This window comes from Lepidochelys kempii, chromosome 13 (genome assembly GCF_965140265.1).
Source record: "Lepidochelys kempii isolate rLepKem1 chromosome 13, rLepKem1.hap2, whole genome shotgun sequence".
Classification (NCBI taxonomy): domain Eukaryota; kingdom Metazoa; phylum Chordata; order Testudines; family Cheloniidae; genus Lepidochelys; species Lepidochelys kempii.
The window spans coordinates 2,330,274-2,337,799 of record NC_133268.1 but is presented as its reverse complement, the minus strand read 5'-3'; the positions used below and the strand labels follow the sequence as shown (position 1 = coordinate 2,337,799).

At 50.7% G+C, this 7,526-nt stretch overlaps 1 protein-coding gene across 2 annotated transcripts in view; it reads left to right on the top strand.

Moving 5' to 3' along the window:
* Window positions 1-7,526, top strand: part of TTLL9 (tubulin tyrosine ligase like 9) — a 74,659-nt gene that overhangs the window by 7,324 nt on the left and 59,809 nt on the right. The gene's annotated exons all lie outside the window — the stretch shown is intronic.

The following is a 7,526-nucleotide window of genomic DNA, read 5'->3' as shown; positions in this document are numbered from 1 at the left end:
CGGGTGCATTTGGGGCTATAGCTGGTAATTCGCTGACGTGAATCATTGAGCCATTTCCAGCTAGTAACTGGATAATAACGGAAGGAGCCTCCCGCTGAGCCATGGGCATGGACAAGCTCTGAAGGTCAGGCCTGTTTGCCCGTTACTAATGTGTTGGTAATGGAAATACGTTCAGGAGCTGGAAGATGACCAGTGCTGGGCCGGGCCAGCGTATGGCATTGGCTGTGTCTTCATGGCCAGAAGCAGAACATTGCACAGTGAGAGAGCCCTGTAGTTTTTAGCTCGATGTAGCTAGTGTGACACAGCCATGCCCAGGTGGGTATATTGCTCCATGTCCAGCCATCTTCTAAATATTCCACCCAAGGGAGGACATGTGGGGTCTCTGCCTAAAGCTAAGTCCTGGGCATTGCAAGAGGTTTGCTAGAGGGAAACAGTTTGAGAGCCACATAACACGTATCAGAGTAGCAGCCGTGTTAGTCTGTATTCGGAAAAAGAACAGGAAAAAGTGGAAAATTTTCCACTGAATGCACCCGATGAAGTGAGCTGTAGCTCACGAAAGCTTATGCTCAAATAAATTGGTTAGTCTCTAAGGTGCCACTAGTCCTCCTTTTCTTTTTACATAACACTAGAATATTATGTTCCAAATCCACTGGGAATGCAACCTGTCACCTGACGAGAGGGAGGCTGAGAGCTGACCCAATCAACATGGGAACAGTGAGCACCCGATGAGACAGCCTGTATTTACTGTCTCAGCAAGATGCAGGCTGGAGGGTTTACAAAGACAAATGAACCCTACGAGAGTTCTAGCTGGAGGGGGCTACCTGGGCTAAGAGACAATAGTTGTGATTGTGTAAGAGCACCGGAAATGGCCCAGGTGGTTTCAGTTACAGAGGAGTGACTTGACCAGCCGGCGCTGTCTCATGAAAGTTGAGTCCTAGCTTCTGGAACTAGAACAGTGCTGCGAGAAATGACCCGTGGGTGAGAAATACCTCGTCAGACAGGAAGGTAATTTGTTATGAAGTACTGGCTACAGCTTGCAGTTTACGTTGTTCTTGCCCCGTACCCTCATGTTTCCAAGTCCTTCTCCTTGCTTTCAGCTGAATCTCTATTTCCAGCTCTGTTAAATGGTCCAAGGATGTCTGTCTGCCCTGGCACTTCACAGCCCTCATCATTTTCGGTAAGACTCGCTGGCCCATTCAGTCCTTGAGCAACACCATCACCACTTAGTGCTGGTTCTGATGCTGGTTTGTGTGAGGTGGACACTTTGGCCCATAGAAATTTGTCAGAGCCCCACCAGACTCATTTGGCACAGCCCCGTGACAGGGTGCGCTGACCCCTGCTGGAGCAGGGAAACAAGGGGTTAATTCCCAGCAGGGCCTGGCCTGGAACCTGTTACTTGCCATTTGGTGTGAGAAAGCTTTCAGCTGGTGGGCATTTAACCAGGAACAGGATGGAAGCGAGGGAAGAGCTTGCTCAGAGGGGAAGGGGACTGGACAGGAACAAAGCCAGAAGACCTGGCATGTCCCAGGACTGGACTCTCCCTGGAGAGGCTGCAGGTGAGAGGCTCAATCGCGGGTTCTGTTTGTTGGAAAGGCTGGAAGGAGCCTGCCAGGGCGGTTGCTGGCCTTTGGGGGCTGGGGCTGTAGTTTTCCTTGGGGTGTTTGTTCTGTCCTTACTGGGGAGCCAGATGCTGCCATTCCAGGGAGCCCTGCTCCAGCCCTCAGAGTGGCACATTTTAGTCATCACCAGCAACCGAGAGGCCAAAGGCTCGTGTCCCGCTGGTGCCTAGCAGGGAAGTGCCATTTCACGTCTCTGCCTGACACGGGCCTGGCTAGATGCTTTTCAGTTCTGAGTAAGAGAAAGTAGCCTGAGGTCTGAGGGGGCAGGTGTGGGGCTCCTGAAACCCAACCAGCTCATTTCAATGGAAATCATTGAAATGAATAAGCCATGGCACGCCCAGGCTGACTGACACCCTTGTGTTCCCCCATCTGTCCCCATGTGCCATAGACTCCAGGGCTCTGTTGATCTGGCTTTGGGGGTGCTATAGAGACCACTGGGCTCTGGAGACACTGAGACCTGCCCAGCCTGCTCTCCGGGGCCCCTGTGCATAGCTATGGGTGCTAATTGTGCTTGGGTTAGCAATGGGCCTCCCCATGCTGTTTAACTGGGCCTGACCCTGTGCAGTGTGGAGAAGGGGCAATGAGCCTCTCTGCAATGGACCGTGCGGATGGACCAACAAGAGACACCCCCACCCCCGGACTTCAGTAGGCTTCAGTGCTTCTTTGAAACATCTTTAAGTGCCAGGGGACCTGTTCAATCAGCCCTGCCTGTGCCATCATTAGCTGCCTCCCCTAAGGGAGTGAGACTCCTCCTGGGTCAGGTGGCAGCAGGATGAACTCCTGGGCCTCACAGAAGGGCCGAGAACTCAGTGTGGGGCAGGAACCCCAGAGAGCAAGTTTAGCCTGGGAGTCAGCGTTCTGTCCCAGAACAGAGAGACTTCACGGGAGCCCAGGAGGCTGGGTAGTAGGGGGAAGAACTTTGTGTTGGTCTGGGCTCTCGTTACGTGAAAGGAGTTAAGTTTTAGTGATTTGGCTGAAGGGCTGAGCCATGGCACCAAATCAAGCCTGCGTGGGGAAGGCTGAAGGGCCCCGCCTGGGAGGAGAAAGCTGAGGCAGGGAGTGCCTGAAGCGGCCCTACAAGGCAGGTGGACCCTAGGACTAGGGTGACCAGATGTCCCAATTTTATAGGAACGGTCCCGATTTTTGGGTCTTTTTCTTATATAGGCTCCTATGACCCCCCCCCCCCATCCCTGTCCCAACTTTTCATACTTGCTGTCTGGTCACCCTACCTAGGATGGATGCCCAGGCAGACGGGATATGTTTCTGGAGCCCTTGCCACCTCTCTGGCAAGCCGGAGTGTTTCTGATCTGTTCAGCAGGATGGGTATTGTACATGGGACACTGCTGAGCCAGAGTGATCACTCTCCTTATGGAGTGGGCCTGATCTGGCACCTCCACCCAATCCCACTGAGAGTCAGCTGTACCCCTGCCTGCCCCCCAGGGCCTGCTCCAGCTCCTCTATTTAGCAAAGGCCAGGGGAGCTTTCTATTGATGTCAATGGGACTGGGCTCTACATTGCCAGTGGGTTTGGATGGGTGTACCTGTGGGCAGAGCTAAGACCAAAGGATTTCCTGAAGGATTTGCCTGGCAATGAGGCAACTGCCCTGCAAGTGTCACAGGCCAGAATGCTTCAAATCCCCTATGAGTCACAAAAATGGGGCACTAGGAAAAGCAAATAGTAATAATGTGACAGGTTTCAGAGTAGCAGCCGCGTTAGTCTGTTTTCGCAAAAAGGAAAGGAGTACTTGTGGCACCTTAGAGACTAACCAGTTTATTTGAGCATGAGCTTTTGCACTGAATGCATCCGATGAAGTGGACTGTAGCGCACGAAAGCTTATGCTCAAATAAATTGGTTAGTCTCTAAGGTGCCACAAGTCCTCCTGTTCTTTTTAGTAATAATGTGGAATCCCTCCCACCTTGGTCTGGCATCTCGGTGCATTGTGTATCTCGATTGCAAGCTGCCTGGGGCAGGGGTCTTGGCTTTATGCTGTGATGTACCTAGCACATCCTAGCCACTGTACAGACACTGAATAAAGGCACCACTTTGGAGCCTGAATGTTTTGCCCTGCAGAATCTGCTGCTGCCATGGTGCTGCCCCCTAGGGACGTGGCAGATGTGCATTTCAGGGGGCTTGAGGGTGAAACTTCAGGTTAGGATCAATCCACTGTCACAGAGGATAAATGTTTGCAGGCAAAGCTTGCGCTAGTGATGGAAGACAGGAGCCTCCTCACTGTTAATTTCTGCGTGCACGCTCACTCTGTATCACACGGCGCATGGGGAAGCTTTCGCTTGCATGAATTGGTTTTGAGGCTGTTGGGTGGGGGAACTCGAGCAGCACAGGAAATCACTCTTCTTACCGCACTCACTACGGAGGGGAATTCCACCAGGCTGGTCTCTCTGACGCAGAGAAATCTCAGTTTGACTCAGGCTAGGAGCCAGTGTCCCGGCCAATTTCCAAGAAAGGAAGAACAGGCTAAGAGGGAAGTGACAGTGATGTGTATGGGTGGTGGGCAAGCATGGCTTTTGACTCCAGCATGGTAACACTTTACCCAGGTAGCTGGCATGAAACACTGCTCTCTCCTCGACAAGGGCAATTCAGACCACTTCATTCCATCGAAAGGGAGTCAGTGAATTCATCATGTCTATTTCACTGAAGAAGCACTTATGTCTCTCCACCTCTCCTGTGAAATGTACCGTGAAGACCCCAAAGCATTAAACACCCCATTCCAATAGCCTCCATAGATCAAATCCAGAGGCCAGGGGATAATCTGAGCCCATTAACTTGTCCTCCAGCCACATATAAATTGCGGAGCGTTTCATACTGTACATGTTCTTATCAGCCAGGGATTTCATGTGTTCTCCTAATAGCTGAGGCTGTGACATACTGAACAGGAGAGATCTAATTATCCCTGGTCTGGATTCCTAGGCAGCATTGCTCTATTCATTGCAGGAGGAAAGTGGGGCTGCGTAATAACCCTTATACTTTGTATGCTAATGAACTAGTGTTGCAAAAACGGAGTTAAATATTAACCCACAATTAATCCTGCCCTCAGCTGCACTTCAAATACACAAAATCACATCTACAAATATAAACACATTTCTGCTTTACCAGCGAGGGCTGGATTTTAATAGTTTAGGTGAATACTGTGTGCACAAAATATGCCTAATTGGTAACTGTGTTTGACACTTTTGCATGCAAACTAGGAAAGTGCATACGCAAATACATCTGCTTAGTTATATGTGTGCAGCTACCTGATCCAGGTGTGCAGCTGCATTATGCATAAGTTAGGTATGCAATTGCATATACACCTCTGTGTCTTCACTGGCTGAAAATTGGGGCCTGAAACTCTATAACTGGCCAAGTAAAGCAAGTTCTACGCTCATCTCGGTGGCATTTCTGCATCTGTAACATGAGAACTCCTGACAACTGCATCTGATCAATTCCAAAATTCCAGGGAAAGTTCTAGGCATCCATGGACAGAACCCTATTGATTTTAGTCACAGTCGGAAAACCAGGGGAAATGGTGAACACGCTGCACCCTTTGCATCAGGTTAGCACACTCATCAGCTTCAAATAGGTCTGTTAATCGACTATAAAGCAAAGTACTAGGTGATGGTAGCCATTCACACCTTCTAGCATGATGGGCCCCCCCCTCCCCCCAGTTATACTCTAGTTCAAACCGAAATTAATTCAGGGAAGTCCAGTGTTGCCAGCTCTCATGTTTTAGTCATGAGTCTCATGATAATTATTGTTTTCCTTAAAGCCCCAGCACCTAGAGTCAAGTGGTTCTGGGATGACCTCAGCCTTCATTCTTAAAGAAAAAGTAAGTTTCTAGCCCTTGTGGCTGTGGAGAAAGCTCCAAAATGTGACCCCAGGGCACCCTACAGGCTCAAAAAGCAGAAGGCAAATAATAAGAACCCCACATCTAGTATGTTTACATAATCTCAGGATTTTTGGTGAGCCTGAATCATGATTTTTGAACATGTGGGGCTGGCAATCCTGGAAGTCCTGTATAACACAGGCCATAGAAGGTTAGACTAGATGATCAGAGTGATCCCCTTGGACCTTATAATTTATGCATTTCAGCTCAGCCCATCATCCCAATGGGGTTTAACATGTTGACACCCTGAATGACTCCTCTCCCTACCCGAAAGAAACTAAATAATAATGGGGATCATGCAATGGCTCGCCTGGGAGGAGAGAGTGTGGGACCCTGGCATGAGGAACATACCACCGCAGGCATGGGGGAATCTCTCTATGTACAAGTTATGAATTCTGGTTGATGCTTTGAAATTGCTGTAACATTGGATGCCTCCGTGCAAGTGGAATCCTCCATGTGCTGACAGGGCTGTGCCACAATATCTCCCAGTCCAGGGACAATGGAGGCTCGTTACGCCTGGATCGCTCCCATTCCAGTGGGAGCACCTCAGAACAATGGGATGGCTGAAATCAGAGAAACCAGCCGGCCACATTTGTCTGTGGAGCTGGAGTTTGAGGCCAAGGAATTTTCCCAGAAAGGGAAACCAAGAAACCAGGGAACCAAGAAACCACAACCATTAAAACCTCCAAAGGCTGAGGAATTGAAGAGGGGAACTCAGAGGAACGCGCAGAGACACAGGAAGTTTGGGTCAGTGGCTAGGAAGGAAGCACAGAGGGGCATGTTGAAGCAGAGAGGTCCCACGCAGTTGCATGACCTGCTATGGAAGAAGGAAACTCTCTGCACACGGGGGGACAGCGAGTGACTCGGAGGAGATGCGGTGTGCAGGAGGGACGAGTGAACTGTCTGCTTTGGGAACTGTCTGCTTTCACTAGAGCAAAAAGAAAAGGAGTACGTGTGGCCCCTTAGAGACTAACCAATTTATTTGAGCATAAGCTTTTGTGAGTTACAGCTCACTTCATCGGATCCGATGTAGCTCACGAAAGCTTATGCTCAAATAAATTGGTTAGTCTCTAAGGTGCCACAAGTACTCCTTTTCTTTTTACAAATACAGACTAACACGGCTGTTACTCTGAAACCTTTCACTAGAGCATGTCCCGAAAGAGGTGAACGGTAAACCCCGAGTGCCTACATGGCTGGAGCCTTGGGAGAGGGTGGGCTTAAACTGGGCAGTCAGCACAGGGCCTGGGGCAGCTGGGCTGCGGGTCCCATTTCTGTGAGGGGGGAACAGATGGAGGTTGCAGCCTATTCAGACCAAGGGACACGTAAGAGCAGACGCCAGGCCCAGTGCGGTGGGACCTGAACACTGTAGCCTGGGGACTGTCCAGCAAAGGGAGGGCTGGGTGCCAGGGGTGTGTCTGGTTTTCAGAATGTAACACTGCCTCCGGCGGGCTCTGAGCTGTTATCCAGCCTCTGCCTAGCATAAGAACAGGGCTGCTGAACAAGGGTGCGGTGTGGGCAACACGGAGCCTTTGCCTAGCACGGGCGCTCAGACCATGGCTATGTCTACAGTACGAGCATGGGGCGTGATTTGCCCCGCTCAGATACAGACTCACACCTGGAGCTAGTGTGAGTACCAACAGCAGCGTAGACACAGTCGCATAGGGGCAGCAGCAAGCGCATATCCACTGGTCTCAGGAGGGTTTGCACTTGGCACTGCTCAGCCATGCCTCTGCTGTCACTCCCTGTGCTATCCTGGCTACAATGCCCAGCACTGGCGTGTGTGCACAAGCAGGGGAATCACGCTCGTAACTCACAGTGTGGGCATAGCCAAGGGCAACACCCATAGGAAAATGCTTGGCACTGAAGCATAGAAACCCAGCAGGCTTATGGGGCACGTCAAGATGACTGGTATTCCATTCGTCTGCTGTAACGCCAAGGGAGGGTTAAGGCACCAGAGTCCTCGGTGCTGCACAGACATATAGGAAGAGAGAGCCCATGTCCTGAGGAGCCTGAGGCTACGAATCCCA